Source organism: Hyperolius riggenbachi, chromosome 1 (assembly GCF_040937935.1).
Source record: "Hyperolius riggenbachi isolate aHypRig1 chromosome 1, aHypRig1.pri, whole genome shotgun sequence".
Classification (NCBI taxonomy): Eukaryota; Metazoa; Chordata; class Amphibia; order Anura; family Hyperoliidae; genus Hyperolius; species Hyperolius riggenbachi.
Window position 1 is genome coordinate 104,178,253 of NC_090646.1, and position 21,853 is coordinate 104,200,105.

At 45.7% G+C, this 21,853-nt stretch overlaps 1 protein-coding gene across 1 annotated transcript in view; it reads left to right on the forward strand.

Annotated features, from left to right (window-relative positions):
- FGFBP2 (fibroblast growth factor binding protein 2) overlaps nt 1-18,338 on the forward strand; it is a 46,951-nt gene extending 28,613 nt beyond the window's left edge. Inside the window, exon 2 of the mRNA XM_068267672.1 lies at nt 17,325-18,338. The gene's annotated coding sequence lies outside the window, so the exon portion shown is untranslated. The remainder of the gene's footprint in view (nt 1-17,324) is intronic.
- Nucleotides 18,339-21,853: the final 3,515 nt, after the last annotated feature.

Sequence of the window (21,853 nt, forward strand, 5' to 3'; positions counted from 1 at the left end):
CCCAGGATAGGTTAGGTAGGTAGCTGGCCCCCCAGGGTAGGTTAGGTAGGTAGCTGGCCCCCCAGGATAGGTTAGGTAGGTAGCTGGCCCCCCAGGGTAGGTTAGGTAGGTAGCTGCCCCCCAGGATAGGTTAGGTAGGTAGCTGGCCCCCCAGGGTAGGTTAGGTAGGTAGGTAGGTTGCTAGCTGCCCTCTCCCTCCCTTCCTCTCCCCCTCAGATGCAGAGTGCGCAGCGCACGGAAGCGCTGTAGGCGGAACTCACCTCCGTCCCTGCGCCGCTGGTCTCCTCCCGCTCTGTATAGATGTTGTTACACACTGCTTCCTGTTTAGCCGGAAGCAGTGTGTAACAGCAGATCTATGCAGAGCGGGAGGAGACCAGCGGCGCTTGGAACGCAGGCAGGTGAGTTCTGCCTACAGCGCTTCCGTGCGCTGCGCACTCTGCATCTGAGGGGGGGGCCGGGGAGAGGTCGGGCTGCCCTCCGCACGGCTGCAGCTCCCCCCTCCCAATAACGCACGCAGGGATCTCCGAGTCCAAACGGACATGGGCCCCCCGGGCCCCTCCCCCGCCTCTTCAGGAGCCGGGCCCGGTCGCCGAGGCGACCGTTGCGACCACAGGCCCTACGCCCCTGCGAGCAGTTGCCCCAGGGCCTCCAAGCTCTGCCCACAGGTCTTCTTCCCAACATTATTTTGGTCACCGTGACCCCTGCAGAGTGTTCTGCAGCGTAGCGGCTCACCTGTCCCTCATCATCTCCACAGGTCAAATCTTCTCTCGTGGGCCCTGGGGGTGGAATTTGTAAACAATAAAGGGCTCCTAAAACTGCTAACAGGTTAATTTTGGACAGGGGCCCCATTGAAACTAGGACAGACCCTGCCCCAACACGTGAGGAATGTGATGGTACTTCAACAAAGGGATTGAAACCCTTATAAAATACATATGATAAAATGCTTAACCAAAGAAGGTGATTACGGTATGTGGAGAAATATCAGAGGATACAGTGAGCCATGTGCAATTTACTTTTTCTCTCATGTTTTTTCTTAGGTGATATTTCACACGTAATCAATAAAATACCTTTTAAGCTGACAGCAAGCAAGAAAATACTCAGCATAACTTTGACAGTACCTTTTCACCTACTTATTAGTACTTTTTCAATTAGAGAGTACTATAAGGTTACTTTAAACCAGGGGTCAGGAACCTTTTTGGCTGAGAGAGCCATACACACCACATATTTTAAAATGTAATTCCGTGAGAGCCATACAATATGTTTCAAACTGGGAAAGTAAGGCTCACGTCCCTGTTTCCTTGGTGATGTGTATACAGTTGATGTGCCGGGCAGCAGAAGTGTCAGACACGTCTTCAGCTTCTCTTGGGTTTCAGCAACATCAGCAATTTCCCCGAGAGCCAGACAGGAGAAATAGCGACTAACAGCTTGTAAAATTAGCTAGCTGACTTGGGGGTTGATTCACTTTGTAGGACAAGATCCCCGCACTTTGGCCAAACAGGCTGCCTGTCAAGTGACAGGCAGCCTATTGGGCTAATCAAAGTGCGGGGATCTCGTTCTACAAAGTCACTGGACCTGACATGGTCCAGAGTGGGACAATTGGAGCAGCCGTTTTGGGGTAGCACTAGTAAGTTAGAAGTACATGCTACAGCAGTAGCGTGCCTACTTTGAAAATGTTACTTGCTGTAATGGATTGCGGAGACACCGCCGCGCGGTCTCTAGTGTTGGGCGAGCATCTAGATGTTCGGGTTCGGGCCGAACAGGCCGAACATGGCCGCGATGTTCGGGTGTTCGACCCGAACTCCGAACATAATGGAAGTCAATGGGGACCCGAACTTTTGTGCTTTGTAAAGCCTCCTTACATGCTACATACCCCAAATTTACAGGGTATGTGCACCTTGGGAGTGGGTACAAGAGGAAAAAAATTTTTAGCAAAAAGAGCTTATAGTTTTTGAGAAAATCGATTTTAAAGTTTCAAAGGGAAAACTGTCTTTTAAATGCGGGAAATGTCTGTTTTCTTTGCACAGGTAACATGCTTTTTGTCGGCATGCAGTCATAAATGTAATACATATAAGAGGTTCCAGGAAAAGGGACCGGTAACGCTAACCCAGCAGCAGCACACGTGATGGAACAGGAGGAGGGTGGCGCAGGAGGAGAAGGCCACGCTTTGAGACACAACAACCCAGGCCTTGCATGAGGACAAGAAGCGTGCGGATAGCAATTTGCATTTTGTCGCCATGCAGTCATAAATGTAATACAGATGAGAGGTTCAATAAGCAGGGACCGGAAACGCTAACCCATCACAGATGTTCATTGTTCATGTTACTTGGTTGGGGTCCGGGAGTGTTGCGTAGTCGTTTCCAATCCAGGATTGATTCATTTTAATTTGAGTCAGACGGTCTGCATTTTCTGTGGAGAGGCGGATACGCCGCCGATCTGTGACGATGCCTCCGGCAGCACTGAAACAGCGTTCCGACATAACGCTGGCTGCCGGGCAAGCCAGCACCTCTATTGCGTACATTGCCAGTTTGTGCCAGGTGTCTAGCTTCGATACCCAATAGTTGAAGGGTGCAGATGGATTGTTCAACACAGCTACGCCATCTGACATGTAGTCCTTGACCATCTTCTCCAGGCGATCGGTGTTGGAGGTGGATCTGCACGCTTGCTGTTCTGTGTGCTGCTGCATGGGTGTCAGAAAATTTTCCCACTCCAAGGACACTGCCGATACCATTCCCTTTTGGGCACTAGCTGCGGCTTGTGTTGTTTGCTGCCCTCCTGGTCGTCCTGGGTTTGCGGAAGTCAGTCTGTCGGCGTACAACTGGCTAGAGGAGGGGGAGGATGTCAATCTCCTCTCTAAAGTCTCCACAAGGGCCTGCTGGTATTCTTCCATTTTGACCTGTCTGGCTCTTTCTTCAAGCAGTTTTGGAACATTGTGTTTGTACCGTGGATCCAGAAGGGTATAAACCCAGTAATTGGTGTTGTCCAGAATGCGCACAATGCGTGGGTCGCGTTCAATGCAGTCCTAGGCCGAAGAGGTCATAGCCTAGGGTCACAAAACCTGTTTATTTGGGCAATTTCAATGGTGGCGAGTCTGACGTACATAAATCGCAGCAATGGCCGTTAGCAACGTCTGAATCTCACGAAATGTCTCATGCAGGTAGAAGACATATTGTTAGACTTGGGCTCCAAAGATGGGTTCCCTACATCTCTGCAAACCAGAGTTACAGGGCTCCAAATTTGGTAAAATCACCCATAGGCTTTCATTGGGCCTCCTATTTACAGTTCCAAAATCTCACATCTTTTCAAAGGGCAATTACTCAGCAGTACCAAATTTTCTAGCATTGTAGGGACCCTTAGGGGGAACATGACTGGTGAGTTTCGGGCCCCTAGGCCAAAGAGGTCATAGCCTAGGGTCACAAAAACCTGTTCATTTGGGCTATTTCAATGGTAGTGATGGTGACGTACATAAATCGCAGCAATGGCCGTTAGCAAAGTCTGAATCTCACGAAATGTCTCATGCAGGTAGAAGACATATTGTTAGACTTGGATTCCAAAGATGGGGTCCCTACATCTCTGCAAACCAGAGTTACAGGGGTCCAAAATTGGTAAAATCCCCCATAGGATTTCATTGCCTCCCTATTTCACTTTCCAAAATCTCACATCTTTTCAAAGGGCAATGGCTCAGCAGTGCCAAATTTTCTAGCATTGTAGGGACCCTTAGGGGGAACATGACTGGTGAGTTTCGGGCCCCTAGGCCGAAGAGGTCATAGCCTAGGGTCACAAAAACCTGTTTATTTGGGCTATTTCAATGGTAGTGATGGTGGCGTACATAAATCTCAGCAATGGCCGTTAGCAAAGTCTGAATCTCACGAAATGTCTCATGCAGGTAGAAGACATATTGTTAGACTTGGATTCCAAAGATGGGGTCCCTACATCTCTGCAAACCAGAGTTACAGGGGTCCAAAATTGGTAAAATCCCCCATAGGATTTCATTGCCTCCCTATTTCACTTTCCAAAATCTCACATCTTTTCAAAGGGCAATGGCTCAGCAGTACCAAATTTTCTAGCATTGTAGGGACCCTTAGGGGGAACATGACTGGTGAGTTTCGGGCCCCTAGGCCGAAGAGGTCATAGCCTAGGGTCACAAAAAACCTGTTTATTTGGGCAATTTCAATGGTAGTGATGGTGGCGTACATAAATCTCAGCCATGGCCGTTAGCAACGTCTGAATCTCACGAAATGTCTCATGCAGGTAGAAGACATATTGTTAGACTTGGATTCCAAAGATGGGGTCCCTACATCTCTGCAAACCAGAGTTACAGGGGTCCAAAATTGGTAAAATCCCCCATAGGCTTTCATTGGGCCTCCTATTTACCGTTCCAAAATCTCACACCATTTCAAAGGGCAATGGCTCAGCAGTGGCAAAACTCACCAGTCATGATCCCTCTAAGGGTCCCTACAATGCTAGAAAATTTGGTGCTGCTGAGCCATTGCCCTTTGAAAAGATGTGAGATTTTGGAAAGTGAAATAGGGAGGCAATGAAATCCTATGGGGGATTTTACCAATTTTGGACCCCTGTAACTCTGGTTTGCAGAGATGTAGGGACCCCATCTTTGGAATCCAAGTCTAACAATATGTCTTCTACCTGCATGAGACATTTCGTGAGATTCAGACTTTGCTAACGGCCATTGCTGTGATTTATGTACGTCACCATCACTACCATTGAAATAGCCCAAATGAACAGGTTTTTGTGACCCTAGGCTATGACCTCTTCGGCCTAGGGGCCCGAAACTCACCAGTCATGTTCCCCCTAAGGGTCCCTACAATGCTAGAAAATTTGGTACTGCTGAGCCATTGCCCTTTGAAAAGATGTGAGATTTTGGAAAGTGAAATAGGCAGGCAATGAAATCCTATGGGGGATTTTACCAATTTTGGACCCCTGTAACTCTGGTTTGCAGAGATGTAGGGACCCCATCTTTGGAATCCAAGTCTAACAATATGTCTTCTACCTGCATGAGACATTTCGTGAGATTCAGACTTTGCTAACGGCCATTGCTGCGATTTATGTACGCCACCATCACTACCATTGAAATAGCCCAAATAAACAGGTTTTTGTGACCCCAGGCTATGACCTCTTCGGCCTAGGGGCCCGAAACTCACCAGTCATGTTCCCCCTAAGGGTCCCTACAATGCTAGAAAATTTGGTACTGCTGAGCCATTGCCCTTTGAAAAGATGTGAGATTTTGGAAAGTGAAATAGGGAGGCAATGAAATCCTATGGGGGATTTTACCAATTTTGGACCCCTGTAACTCTGGTTTGCAGAGATGTAGGGACCCCATCTTTGGAATCCAAGTCTAACAATATGTCTTCTACCTGCATGAGACATTTCGTGAGATTCAGACTTTGCTAACGGCCATTGCTGCGATTTATGTACGTCACCATCACTACCATTGAAATAGCCCAAATGAACAGGTTTTTGTGACCCTAGGCTATGACCTCTTTGGCCTAGGGGCCCGAAACTCACCAGTCATGTTCCCCCTAAGGGTCCCTACAATGCTAGAAAATTTGGTACTGCTGAGTAATTGCCCTTTGAAAAGATGTGAGATTTTGGAACTGTAAATAGGAGGCCCAATGAAAGCCTATGGGTGATTTTACCAAATTTGGAGCCCTGTAACTCTGGTTTGCAGAGATGTAGGGAACCCATCTTTGGAGCCCAAGTCTAACAATATGTCTTCTACCTGCATGAGACATTTCGTGAGATTCAGACGTTGCTAACGGCCATTGCTGCGATTTATGTACGTCAGACTCGCCACCATTGAAATTGCCCAAATAAACAGGTTTTGTGACCCTAGGCTATGACCTCTTCGGCCTAGGACTGCATTGAACGCGACCCACGCATTGTGCGCATTCTGGACAACACCAATTACTGGGTTTATACCCTTCTGGATCCACGGTACAAACACAATGTTCCAAAACTGCTTGAAGAAAGAGCCAGACAGGTCAAAATGGAAGAATACCAGCAGGCCCTTGTGGAGACTTTAGAGAGGAGATTGACATCCTCCCCCTCCTCTAGCCAGTTGTACGCCGACAGACTGACTTCCGCAAACCCAGGACGACCAGGAGGGCAGCAAACAACACAAGCCGCAGCTAGTGCCCAAAAGGGAATGGTATCGGCAGTGTCCTTGGAGTGGGAAAATTTTCTGACACCCATGCAGCAGCACACAGAACAGCAAGCGTGCAGATCCACCTCCAACACCGATCGCCTGGAGAAGATGGTCAAGGACTACATGTCAGATGGCATAGCTGTGTTGAACAATCCATCTGCACCCTTCAACTATTGGGTATCGAAGCTAGACACCTGGCACAAACTGGCAATGTACGCAATAGAGGTGCTGGCTTGCCCGGCAGCCAGCGTTATGTCGGAACGCTGTTTCAGTGCTGCCGGAGGCATCGTCACAGATCGGCGGCGTATCCGCCTCTCCACAGAAAATGCAGACCGTCTGACTCAAATTAAAATGAATCAATCCTGGATTGGAAACGACTACGCAACACTCCCGGACCCCAACCAAGTAACATGAACAATGAACATCTGTGATGAGTTAGCGTTTCCGGTCCCTGTTTATTGAACCTCTCATCTGTATTACATTTATGACTGCATGGCGACAAAATGCAAATTGCTATCCGCACGCTTCTTGTCCTCATGCAAGGCCTGGGTTGTTGTGTCTCAAAGCGTGGCCTTCTCCTCCTGCGCCACCCTCCTCCTGTTCCATCACGTGTGCTGCTGCTGGGTTAGCGTTACCGGTCCCTTTTCCTGGAACCTCTTATATGTATTACATTTATGACTGCATGCCGACAAAAAGCATGTTACCTGTGCAAAGAAAACAGACATTTCCCGCATTTAAAAGACAGTTTTCCCTTTGAAACTTTAAAATCGATTTTCTCAAAAACTATAAGATCTTTTTGCTAAATTTTTTTTCCTCTTGTACCCACTCCCAAGGTGCACATACCCTGTAAATTTGGGGTATGTAGCATATAAGGAGGCTTTACAAAGCACGAAAGTTCGGGTCCCCATTGACTTCCATTATGTTCGGAGTTCGGCCATGTTCGGCCCGAACCCGAACATCTAGATGTTCGCCCAACACTACACGTGACCCGTTCGGCCAATCACAGCGCTAGCCGAACGTTCGGGTAACGTTCGGCCATGCGCTCTTAGTTCAGCCATATGGCCGAACAGTTTGGCCGAACACCATCAGGTGTTCGGCCGAACCCGAACATCACCCGAACAGGGTGATGTTCTGCAGAACCCGAACAGTGGCGAACACTGTTCGCCCAACACTAGGTCTGACAGCGAGGCGGCTGGTTCCGCGTTCAGACCGGCGGTTTCTACGCAGCAGCATGCGTCTGGTTTGTCTGAGCCTAGTAGTGCACACAGATGAAGAGCTACGCGCGCACGCGCGCTAACAGGCAGGCCCTTTATGCCAATAGGAGAGGGATCAGCTGATCAGGACGATCAGCTGATCCCAGCGCAGTAGGTGATTGGCTGAATAGGACTGGGCGGCGCTGAGGAGCGCTCTGCTATATATACTTCTTGCCTGTCAGTTGCTGGTTGTCTGCCATTGCGAATGCTTATGTGTTAGCACTCAGACCATAGTCAGATCCCTCAGTGTGTTAGAACCAGGTGGACCTGGGAATTCACACTTAGCCAGATTACTGTGTTATTACTGTGTTATTACTGTGTTATACTTTAGACCAGTTCCAGGGTGTTGAGACCACGGACCTCACACCCAAGATTAGGGATACTGTGTCATTGCTGTGTTATTCTTTAGACCAGTTCCAGGGTGTTGAGACCACGGACCTCACACCCAAGATTAGGGATACTGTGTCATTGCTGTGTTATTCTTTAGACCAGTTCCTGAGTGTTGAGACCACGGACCTCACACTCTAGACTAGGCCTCTGCTTGATATCTGTTATGACCTATTGCTCTCTTGACCCTTCTCCTGCTCTCTGATTCGGTACCTTCGCATATCTAATTACCTGTTGCCAACCCTGCCTGTCCCTGGTTACCGAATCAGCCTTCTGTCTCTGTATCTTATCTGCTCGTGTGTTGCTGACCCGGCCTGGTCGACCCTTCTACCTGTGACACCCCCCCTGTGACACCCCCCGGTGGGGTGTCCAGTAGCTGCAGGGACTCCCTGTCCCTCAGAGGGACCTCTCTGCAATCCAGTCAGGGACTCTATCTCATAGGAGTCCTTTGACTGCAGTAGAGTCTGACTCCCAGCAGTTCAGGGAATCACTGGCTCTCTGGTTATCTCCAACCTACTAGGAGATTATACGGTCTAGGGTCACCTGCTCCTCATGTGGTCCAGGCTCATATACTGTTGCACCAAACACTTACACTTTATCAGGTGTCCAGAGGTTAGTTATACTTGTATTATTGGTGATTCTGCAGATCATCAATAATCAGGTATATATCTGTATTCTTGGTGATACTGCAGATCACCAATAATCAGATTCTCTCTGTGTGCTGACACTGATCGTTACACTTGCGCTGCCCACTAAGCTGGCTGCTTGGGCGGTGTATAATGTTAGTGAATCAACCCCTACTGATTTGACAGTGAGCCAGATGCAGCCATCAAAAGAGCCACATCTGGCTCCCGAGCCATAGGTTCCCTACCCCTGCTTTAAACAGAAGATGAAACATTTTCTCCTAGGAGAAAACTTAGGAGAAAAGGTTAATTGAAAAAGGGCCAGTGGCCCATATGCAATTAACTTTTTCTCCTAGGCGATTACCTTATCATTTTAGTAAAGATAAATGGTCTTATGTGTATATTTAAAATGTATGAAAGTTTATTTAATAGGTTATCAAATATAAAATACTGGGATATTGTGGGGTAGATGGGATGGGGAAGAAACCAAATAAAAACAATGAACACACTGCGGGGCTACATACATCACTTTGCTGGCCAGCTTAAATGAATCGTAAACCATACAGATGCACACTCGCCACATTCAACCTAGATTGTTATTATATCTATGCAGTGGTACCACTTATATAGTCCCTTGTTACTGCGCAGTATGAACGTGGATAAAGTTAATAGGCAGTCTTTAGCAGAAGTAAGCCATTAGCAGATATGTGCTGCTTTATCTGTCTATATGACAGAAGTCAATGGATTAGTAGTGCTAGGCAGCTATTAGTACATGAGAATCTGTATTGTTAAAATCGCACAAAAGTAAACATACCAGTGCGTTAGGGGACATCTCCTATTACCCTCTGTCACAATTTCGCCGCTCCTCGCCGCATTAAAAGTGGTTAAAAACAGTTTTAAAAAGTTTGTTTGTAAACAAACAAAATGGCCACCAAAACAGGAAGTAGGTTGATGTACAGTATGTCCACACATAGAAAATACATCCATACATAAGCAGGCTGTATACAGCATTCCTTTTGAATCTCAAGAGATCATTTGTGTGTTTCTTTCCCCCATGCACTGAAGTTTCAGGCTGCTCTTTTCTTCTTGCAAACAGCTTTGCCCTTGTTTGTAATTCCTCAGTATGTGAAAGCCCAGCCAGCTCAGAGGACACTTTATCCAGCTGATTAGAGCAGCTTCTCTCTTCTCTCTTATCTAAATAACACACAGGCAGTGTGCATAGAGGGGCCAGAAAGGGTGAGTTCATAGCAGAACCACAACACTGAAGAACTTGGCAGCCTTCCAGACACAGGCCGACAAGTCTGACAGGGGAAAGATGCATTGATTTATTACAGAGACTGTGATAGTACAAAGTGCTGCAGTAAGCCAGAACACATTAGAATAGCTTTTGGAACATGTAGGATGATAAAAAACAGGATGCAATTTTTGTTACGGAGTCTCTTTAAAGCAAGAAGGCAAGCAAGCAGTCTCTCAGCTCCATGCAGATAGACATTAGCAGTTGTATTTATCCTGTATTATATTCAATCAGCAGGGCACATTGATATCTCACCGCCTTTTGGTGTGGTAGAGCGGTTTGCACTGAGCGGTTTGCACATATAGACAGATAAAGCAGCACATATCTGCTAATGGCTTACTTCTGCTAAAGACTGCCTATTAACTTTATCCACGTTCATACTGCGCAGTAACAAGGGACTATATAAGTGGTACCACTGCATAGATATAATAACAATCTAGGTTGAATGTGGCGAGTGTGCGTCTGTATGGTTTACTATTCATTTAAAGAGAACCCGAGGTGTGTTTAAAGAATGTTATCTGCATACAGAGGCTGGATCTGCCTATACAGCCCAGCCTCTGTTGCTATCCCAAACCCCACTAAGGTCCCCCTGCACTCTGCAATGCCTCATAAATCACAGCCATGCTGTGAGGCTGTGTTTACATCTGTAGTGTCAGTCTTAGCTGCTCCCCCGCCTCCTGCATAGCTCCGGTCCCTGCCCCCGTCCCTTCCCTCCAATCAGCAGGGAGGGAAGGGATGCAGGCGGGGACTGGAGTTCTGCAGGAGGCGGGGAGAGCAGCAGACTGACACTATAGAGATAAACACAGCCAACTCTGACAAGCTGTTTGTCAGCAGCGTGGCTGTGATTTATGAGGGATTGCAGAGTGCAGGGGGACCTTAGGGGGGTTTGGGATAGCAACAGAGGCTGGGCTGTATAGGCAGATCCAGCCTCTGTATGCAGATAATATTCTTCAAACCCACCTCGGGTTCTCTTTAAGCTGGCCAGCAAAGTGATATATGTAGCCCCGCAGTGTGTTCATTGTTTTTATTTGGTTTCTTCCCCATCCCATCCCATCTACCCCACAATATCCCAGTATTTTATATTTGATAACCTATTAAATAAACTTTCATACATTCTAAATATACACATAAGACCATTTATCTTTACTAAATTGATTTAGACTGGTTGTGTATTGAAGTGCAGCGCTGGTACACTGCGTACAATACTAGTGGAACTTTATCCACAGGAAATAGACGCCACAGCGTGCACTGCGGTGCAGATCCAGGAGGTTTAGTCACCTCAAATATTAGGATTACCTTATCATCTATGAAATAACATTTAAGTAGTTTACAATTGAAAAAGTGCCCAAAAGTAGGTGAAAAAGTACTATTAAAATTATTTTGAGTATTATATTGCTTGCTGGTGGTTTAAAAGGCATTTTTTATGATGTGAAAATATCACCTAGAAGAAAACTCAGGAGAAAAAGTGAATTGCATAGGTACCAGTGTGTCTAAAATAAATGTAATACGATGTTTCCTTGATTGTAAATGACTGTTACTATCCAGACAACCTTCATGTATTGCTTTCATTGCATGCGAGTTTGCAGCAAACATTGAGTGGCTTGCTTTTTGGACTCTGCAGAGATTGCCGAGTTCTGTGTTCTGGACCTCAGAAGAAATGCTTGGATAGATTACAGTGCAGGACCATAAGACGCTGTCTGGGGTGGCCACCTTTCCTATATGACAAAAACATACCTCCCAACTTTTTGAGGGACACTTTTTACGACATGCCCCTGCCACACCTCTAACCACGCCCCCACCACACCCTTCACCATGCAGATCACAAAATATTCAGAATCAAATGATGTAGGTTAATCATTCAAACCACACTGGTCCTTTCTATAACCAGTAGTTTTTCTTCATTTTAACATATAAAAATAAGAAATCTATCCATTTAAATGATGAATACATGTTAGAGTCAGTAAGATACATTTTTCAGTAGAAAAATACATTTATTAACACAGATCTGTACATCATTCCTGAAAGAGCAATGAGGAAGAAAGAGGGTCAGAGGGACAGTTGGGAGTCCTGCAAAAAGCAGGGGGTGGAAACAGTATGATCAAACTCTCTGGATTTCTGCTTTCAAGCCCAGCTTTAGAAAAAGAGTGATGTTACAAGATTCAGATGAGTTTATGGGCTGTGTTCCTCTCACTGATATGACTAATCTCTAGTTAATGGATACGTTATGGTCTTAGTGATGTCACTGGGTACTAGGGAATGGATAAGCTATGGTCCCATTGATGTCACTGGTTTTTAGTGCTTTGCTTAGATAAGCTATAAGTCTCAGTGATGTCACTGGTCTCACGTAAATGCAAAGGCTGTATTCTGAGTGAAATTGTTGGTCTCTAGTGGATGGATAAAATGTAGTCTCAGTGATGTCACTGGTGTCTTGTGATTGGATAAGCTATAGGTCTCAATGATATCACTGGTCTCTAGTGAATGGATAGTCTCAGTGATGTCACTAGACTCTAGTGAATGTATAGTATAGCTTTAGTGATGGTACTGGACTCTAGTGAATGGAAAGGCTGCTTTCTCAGTGATGTGCCTGGTCTCTAGTGGATGGATAAGCTATAGTCTCAGTGATGTCACTGGTCTCTAGTGAATAGCTAGGCTATAGTCTCAGTCATGTCATTGGTCTCTTGTGAATAGTTAGACTGCCGTCTCTGTGATGTCACTGGCATCTAGTGAATAGTTAGACTGCAGTGTCAGTGATGTCATTGGTCTCTAATGAATAGCTAGGTTCATGGGGACGGCACCAGGGGGGTGCTTTGGGGTGCTGAAGCAACCCCTAAAATTGTCCAACCCCCCTCTGAGCACCCGCAGCAGCAGCCGCTCGCTGCCCCCCTCTCTCTCTCCCTTCTGTAGTGATACAAGAAAATGGCCGCTGATGTCCACAAATGCAGACATTGGTGGCCATTTTCTTGTAGTAGTACAGAGGGAGAGGAGGCGGGGAGAAGCACAGAATATGAGGTGGAGGAAACAGGCATAGAGGTAGAGGCCACCAGCTCAAAAGAATGCACGAGCGGTGTACGAGGGAGCGGAGGGGGGAGCAGGCTGGAGCAGCAATACTACCTACACTGGTGCAGCTATACTACCTACACTTGGACAGCTGTACTACCTACACTGGGGCAGCTGTACTACCTACACTGGGACTGCCTACACTGGGACAGCTGTACTACCTACGCTGGGGCAGCTGCACTACCTACGCTGGGACTGCCTACACTGGGACAGCTGTACTACCTACGCTGGGGCAGCTGTACTACCTACGCTGGGGCAGCTGTACTGCCTACGCTGGGGCAGCTGTACTGCCTACGCTGGGGCAGCTGTACTGCCTACTCTGGGGCAGCTGTACTACCTATACTAAGGCAGCTGTACTGCCTACACTGGGGCAGCTGTACTACCTATGCAGGGGCAGCTGTACTACCTATACTGGAGCAGCTGTACTACCTACACTGGGACTACCTACACTGGGACAGCTGTACTACCTACATTGGGACAGCTGTACTACCTATGCTGGGGCAGCTGTACTACCTATGCCGGGGCAGCTGTACTACTTACTGCGGGCAGCTGTACTACTTACTGCAGGGCAGCTGTACTACCTACGCCAGGGCAGCTAGACTACCTACGCTGGGGCAGCTATACTACCCAAGCTGGGGCAGCTATACTACCCACTCTGGGGCAGCTATACTACCCACTCTGGGGCAGCTATACTACCCACACTGGGGCAGCTATACTGCCCACGCTGGGGCAGCTCTACTACCCATACTGGGGCAGCTATACTACCCATACTGGGGCAGCTATACTACCCATACTGGGGCAGCTATATTACCCATGCTGGGGCAACTATACTACCTATGCTGGGGCAGCTATACTACCTATGCTGGGGCAGCTATACTACCTATGCTGGGGCAGCTATCCTACCTATACTGGAGCAGCTATACTACCTATACTGGGGCAGCTATACTACTTATACTGGGGAACTATACTACCTATACCGGGGCAACTTTATTACCTATACACGCCCACTTTCCAGTGCATATACATGCCCTTTTTGACCACGCCCCTGGTTTTGGCCACGCCCCCTGATCTTATCGCCAGTGCGCCGCAAGTTCACAGCTACCCCTAGAAAAGATCCAGCACCTGCATAGCACCCCTAAAAAATTTCCTGAAGCCGCCGCTGGCTAGGTTATAGTCTCAGTGATGTCATTGGTCTATTGTGAATAGTTGGATTGCCATCTCAGTGATATCACTGGCATCTAGTGAATAGATAGACTGCAGTGTCAGTGATGTCATTGGTCTCTAGTGAATGGATAAGTTATAGTCTCAATGATGACATTGGTGTCTCGTAAATAGTCAGGCTCAGGGCCGGTTCTAGCTACAATGGGGCCCCGGGGCAAAAGTAACTTGGGGGCCCCCCTCCCAGGACCCATCCCACCATACTCCCAGCCACACACAGTCATTAGGTGTTTATCATATGTCCTCAAAAGCATTGTTGGGGACTCCATTATCTCCCTCCTCCTTTCCCTTACAAATCCAGAGTGTTCACACATTGGGGTCCAATCCAGGCAGGACACAGGAGGCAGCACCGTGCTCTATGTTCCAGACTTGGGGGCCCCTACAGGATCTTGGGTCCTGGGGCAATTGCCCCCTTTGCCTCTATGGAAGTGCCGGCCCTGGTCAGGCTGTCATCTCAGTGACTGGTCTCTTGTGAATAGTTGAATAGGCTGTGCATAAAGTACTATCACTGCATTGTCAGGAAATACATTTTTTAAAGGGGAACTGAAGTGAGAGTAATATGGAAGCTGACATATGTATTTCCTTTTAACTAATACCAGTTGCCTGGCACCCTTGTTGGTCTATTAGGCTACAGCAGTGTCTGAATCACACCAGAAATAAACATGCAGCTAATCTTGTCAGATCTGACAATAATGTCAGAAACACTTGATCTGCTGCATGCTTGTTCACGGGCTGTTGCTAAGTATTAGAGGCAGAGGATCAGCAGGGCTGCCAGGCAACTGGTATTGCTTTAAAGGAAATAAACATGGCAGCCTCCACATCCCTCTCACTTCAGTTGAAACTGAAAATCAAAAATCAAAATCACCATACACAGGTCATACTTACCTCCTGTGTAGTCTACTTCTCAACCTCTTTCTCCTCTCCTGCATCTCCTGCATCCCATTTGTCCACTGTGATCAAAGGAATTCTCCGTCCTCCATTTAAAAAATGGCCATTACCCCATAGCAGCTTCCTGGTCAGCACACTGTTAAAGAGAAACTCCGACCAAGAATTGAACTTTGTCCCAATCAGTAGCTGATACCCCTTTTACATGAGAAATCTCTTCCTTTTCGCAAACAGACCATCAGGGGGCTCTGTATGGCTAATATTGTGGTGAAACCCCTCCCACAAGAAACTCTGAGTAAGTACTCCTGGCAGTTTCCTGTCTGTGAACCTTGCTGCATTGTAAGAAATAGCTGTTTACAGCTGTTTCCAACTGCCAAAAAAGCAAGCAGCGGCTACATCACCTGCCAGCAGTAAAAATGTCACCATGTAATAAATGTCAGAATGTAAATCAGGGATTTAAAATATTTTACAATGGGCAAACACTGACTAAATCATTTATACATAATTATTGCAAAAATGAAGCACTTTTTTTATTACATTATTTTCACTGGAGTTCCTCTTTAAACTGTAATATCGCCCACTTGAGCCATAGGGAAACAAAGACATTACCTTGCACATTCAGTTGTAACTGACAGCGACGATATATAACTGACAGCAACTGGTATATTTCAGTTCTGACAAAATCTTGTCAGAACTGGAAGGGATCACTGTAAGAAGAAAATGACTGACAGTGAGGTAAGTATGTAATATTCATTTGCAGCTACATCGTGTGTTTATTTTAAATAATTTTACTTGCTTCAGGTTTCATTTGACTGAAAATGAAACACAGGAATAATATTTGATGCATTATGTAAACTAATATACAGTATATATATATATATATATATTTTATATATATATATATATATATATATATATATATATATATATATATATATATATATATATATATATATATATATATATATATATATATATATATATATATATATATATATATATATATATATATATATAGTATTTCAAAGAGTATATGAAATTTCAAGAGGAGTAATGTAAAAAAAATACACTTGTGATCCCCACACCAGAATATCAATATACTGTATAAACACAAAGGTATGTATAATATTGCTTCATTTGAGCATCAAAAAGAGATTTTCATTGCAAAACATGCAAACAGATGCCCATGTAGTGGACTGTTAGTGCTAGGTATTACATCTGTAAGGTTTCATGATATGAGGGCATGTTGCAACGCCACCAGCACATTTTGGTCCCCAGCAGGACCTTTAAAAAAAAAAAAAGTAGTAATCATGGCAGCTGGTTAATCATGGCAGAGAACAAAACATGGCACCGCAGGACTTCACAGTACGCCTCCCGTGTGGTGTCACTGAATATTCACTGTACTATCTGCTTTATTGCATCAACCTCTTTGGTTGAAAAAGGTCAGGAACGGGCTGGTGTCATCGGGGGTGCTACTAGAATGTATGCGGGTGCCCTGCATTGCTGGGCTCCCTTACGTCATATGCTAGGATGGATCACATCAGCCAATGTCATGTATTTCATGTGGAAACAAGCATCACAGCCCCGCACTCTCTACTGCCATCCTCTGGCGATCAGCAGACAGTGTGTGGCTGTGATGCATGGAGGAGACTGGCAGCCCTGGATCAGGTAAATATTACACTGCTCTATGCTCTACTCTGCATGTGGGTAAGGAGAGGAAGGAGGAGCTGGCCCTCACAGCCCCCAGGCCCCTCTGCAATTGTGGGGGTCATGGGGGATATTGTTATAGACACAACATCCCTTTGTAATTTGTATCATGAAACTTTGCAGATGCAAAACTCCGACGGCTGCCGGCGAGATATGTAGAGAGCGCACTTCCTCTTGCGCAGACTGGCCGAGACTGGAGGAAGTTACGGGACCCAGTACCGGAGCTGCAGGCAGCGGAGGACGGCAGTGTTGGAGCGATCCGTGCGCATGGGGCTGGAGGAAGCCCCAGGTATGTATAAAACTTTTTTTTTCTTGTCTCTGGTTTCCTTTAAATGAAGTAGTACTATACATTATTGTGAATATATATGTTTTCAAAGATTATAAAGACCAAAACATCTGAACTATCTGTACCCCTATCTTTAATCCTTATCCCAATTTCAGACTTCAGCTACACATACTTAGATCTTCCTCAGTCAATAGGCATGTTCCTGATCATTTTGGCCAGAAGTGTGAAGCGTGTAGAGGTGTCTCTGACATTGCTGGGTTCCCTTCTGTGATATGCCAGGAGGGATCCTCTCAACCAATGTCATTTATTTCATGTGGTAACTCCAAAAGAAGAGCCAGCCTGTAATGACTGGGTTGGTGTAATGTCTATGGACATGTTTACAAATGCCAATTGCCAAATGATTAAAAAGGATCTTTAAACTTCTTAAAACAATTTTACTTTTTGACTTTTGCAGATTCCAAGCAGAAGATGGAGGAGTTCCACACAGAGATTTTCCAATGGACTGTCCTTGTACATAGATGTTATATAGAAATCCACTGAGCTCGCCCTTTACAAAATGGCTTCTTTTGAGCCACATGTGCGGAATGCACGGGACGCATGGAGCATGGACTGTATTATGTGGAGTCTAACGTTTGCCAAGAACAAACATGCATTGTATATATAATATGTATGACATATTTTAATGTACTCTCAGTTCTGTCTTTTTTTTACTTTTATTTTTACATCATATTAATAAATAACTATGTTTACAATGTACTTGTAAATTCTCCATAGGCTAGTCTCTTTAAGTTGTGTCTGGAATCAGTTAAATATTCTGGTAGGCTGTTGGATGGAGGGTGCCAGTCAAATACGAAGAGGACTGGGGACAGATGGGACCCCAAAGATAGTAAGCAGTATGAGGAGTATATTGTCTTGTCAGTAACTGTCCCTCAGAGGGGCTCGCAATCTAGTCCCTACCATAGTCATATGTCTATGTATGTACTGTGTAGTGTATGTATCATAGTCTAGGGCCACTTTTGGGGGAAACCAATTAACTTATCTGTATGTTTTTGGGATTTGGGAGGAAACCCACACAGACACGGGGAGAACATACAAACTCCTTGCAGATGTTGACCTGGCTGGGATTCGAACCAGAGACCCAGCGCTGCAAGGCGAGAGCACTAGCCACAATGCCACCATGCCGCCCTAGAGTCAACTTTTTTTCTTGATTCAAGGGTACTTAACGGATTTAATCCTAAAGCTAAGGATTGTGTGAAGTAAATAATGAAAATATCTGTTAAGGTGGTCACACACCATACAATTTTTTAAATATCTGTTCAATTTAAGAAATGCAATCAATTTTTCTGACTGATTGTAACATTTCAAAAATATGACCAATATACCACACACCTATGTTCAATTTTTCCCCAATTATGATAAAAATGATTGGAAACTCTGAGAAAATTGCTAGGGTGTGTATATTTATGAATTAAAGGGACACTTAAGTCAAACAAAAAAAATGAGTTTTACTCACCTAGGGCTTCCAATAGCCCCCTGCAGCTGTCCGATGCCCTCGCCGTCTCCCTCCGATCCTCCTGGCCCCGCCGGCAGCCACTTCCTGTTTCTGTGACAGGAGCTGACAGGCTGGGGACGTGAGTGATACTTCGCATTCCCAGACACATTAGCACCCTCTATGCTGCTATATGGTATATGATATATGCTATAGCAGCATAGATGGCGCTATTGTGGCCAGGAACGCGAAGAATGACTTGTGTCCCCAGCCTGTCAGCTCCTGTCACCGAAACAGGAAGTGGCTGCCGGCGGGGCCAGGAGGATCGGAGGGAGACGGCGAGGGCACCGGACAGCTGCAGCGGGCTATTGGAAGCCCCAGGTGAGTAAAACTCATTTTTTTTTTTTACTTAAGTGTCCCTTTAACAATATAACACACACCATACAATCTTTAGAAAAATTGAAAACAAATTTCCAGCATTCCAGATTGATAAAAATCGAAATAAATGGGAAATCCGATCTGATTTTTTAGTCGAATGAAAATAAAAAGCTTTCGACTTTTTCGGGTGATCCGATATTAGTTGAATTTCCATGAAATCTGATCATTTTGTTGTATCGTGTGTGGCCACCTTTAGAAAGATTAGTGAATACTAATTGATCTATCTGCAAGTTACAAGAAAAATGACTGACATTCCTTACAGACTGGGGCTGAAACAGAACTTTACCTTCTTAAAATAGAAGGAATTTGCGATTATTCAGGTTGGTGTGAGCACTGAGGTGTCCCACAATGCATCACTGCTGAATATGCAATCATCTCTTTGTTGTCCCTGATAGCTAAACACACCTCCAGTAAACCCTGGAATGCAACGATGCATCAGCTTGTTAATGTATTGCTTAACAAAGATGGGAAAAACATTAGTCAATGCTACTGTCTCCTTATAAACAAATCCTTCATAGGAAGAAAACATTTATCTCTTAAAGTGGACCTGAACTCTTGCACAGGACAGAAGGAAAACCTAGAGAAGTGCACCCTTTATGTATTTAGAGCAGGGGTCTCAAACTCGCGGCCCGTGGGCCATTTGCGGCCCTCGATACAATATTTTGTGGCCCGCGCCAGCAAAAGCAAAAGAGACACGGAAGCGAACTATTTTTGTCGATTTTACCTTATAGTTCGCTTCGGTGCTCCCAAGTAATCCGCCGCTAAAAGAGGGCTGCAGAGCCCCCAAATCCCCCGAGCAAACATTCACGACTGCGCTGAGGGGCAGAGCTTCCAGCTGTAGCTCTGCCCCTCCTGACATCAATCGCTGCACGGATCGCCGCCTCTCCTCGCCCCTCTCTGTGAAGGAAGAGTGAGAGGGGCGGGCAGAGGCGGCGATCCGCCGCGACTGACATCAGGAGGGGCAGAGCTGAAGCTGAAAGCTCTGCCCCTTCCAGGAAATGCCGGCTGATTGCCCCCGGGCGATTTGGGGGCTTTGCAGCCCTCGTTTTGCGGCGGGGACACGTGAAATCCCTTATGCGGCCCAGCCTCATCCTGACTTTACCTCCTGCGGCCCCCAGGTAAATTGAGTTTGAGACCCCTGATTTAGAGCATTTAGCCTGTCTAATTCCCCCTCATTTGTGTTTAATCACAAGTTGTAATTTGATCTCTCCCATGTCACATGACTGCCAAGGCCGAGATGGCAGATAAGCTCATTTGAAAGCATTGGATGTTAACAATATGTCTGCTTCCATTAATCAAGAAGTAGATACAGTGCCGATTTAGTGCAGGATTTGTATCAGCTGTAACAAAGAAATGTTTTTTGTTTAAAGAGAATTTGTACTGTCCGATTTGTACAATAAAAAAACATACCAATCGAGTCACTGTGATCTCCTGGATCCCTCTTTGCTGTTTCCGCCTCTCTCCGCCGCGATCCTGGCTTTTGATCGCCAGTTTTAGGCAGTGTTTACAAACAAAATACATGGCCGCTAGCCAGGAAGTGATGTCTGTATATATATATATATATATATATATATATATATATATATATATATATATATATATATATATATACATACATACACAATTAATACACACACACATACACTAATATGTGTATAAGTACTGTTACAGTATACTACAAGTTTTTATTACATAGTGAATTATCTGCACTCCAGTCTGGGATTCGCACAGTTTCTTAGCATGTGACAGGCAGTTCCCTCCTGCCTCAGCCTCACAAACTGCATCAGTCTAGTCTGAGATAAGAGAGTGAGGTGTAAGCAAAAGCACACAGAGCCTGCAGGGGGCATGCATAACTATTCATTACAACAGAGGCTGCCCATTCCTCCCTGGGTCGACAAAGCTTGACAAAGAAAAGAAGATTAGATATATTACAGCGACAGTGCAACTAGAAAAGGCTGCAGTAATCCAGACTACATTAGAGCAGGTATAGGAATTTATAGGATAGAAGAAATAAGGCTGAAAATGTTGTTACAGAGTCTCTTTAAAGGTTATAATGATGTTGCGTATCTTTTAGAGCAGAGAGGATTTTCTGACTTCAGGTCTGCTTTAATATAACCTTTCCAGATAGAAACCAGATGGGGAACATCCAAGAACATCAGTTCCTGAAGCTAAAACACACTTTGGATTTGATGACAACCCTGCTCTTTCTCTCACCTCTATATCCTTCTAGTGATGCTGGGGGCAGGTAAACTGCTGTCTGGGCTCCCAGCTTTTCCCAGTAAGGATTTTCCCTACTGGTTAATGTATGTTTGTCCTGGTCCATGATGCATAATAACCTCTTCACTGGGCAACTTATTCACCATTGATGTGTGAGAGGATTAAAGGCTAGCCCATTTGGTTTTATCCCACAAAAGAGCTATTGTAGTACAAATCGCTGAAAAAAAAAAGTTTTAAATCAGGATATTATATATTCCACAGCAGCAGAGGAATGTGTGCATCACGATCAAACACCAAGTTATATCTGGCTTTGCAAATTTGGCGTAATTGGCTTAATCACGAGGCATTGCTCATGCAAATTAGCACTATCCAGGGGCACCACGGGGAGGCCCCCCATGCCCCCATCAACCGGGGAGCCGCAGAGCTGCAAGCCCTCTCACTGCTCGCAAACCGTGTAACAGCACCCCGGAGGGGGAGGCTAGGAAGTGCAGGTGACCCCTACAAGCGTGGCCTGCGCCAGCACCTTCCAAAACACAGACACCTACCTTGCAACAACCATTACGTTCTGCCATATGAGCACGACTTGGGAGCAACGCATGAGAAGGGAGTGAAGCATCGGCCACCCCAAGCTTGTGGGGCTCAGGGGTGGCTCCCACCCATCACACTCCAAGGGGGGGGAGGACAGGCGCAGACAGGAGGGGGCCTCCACGTGGTTCCCCTGGATAGTGCTAAATGTTGCTCCAACTAATCCCTGCATGGCAACCATTTTTGCGGTAAATTAGTTTTAGACCCGCATATTATGGCATGCGAAAGCAAATGCAAATTTACATGAGCAATGC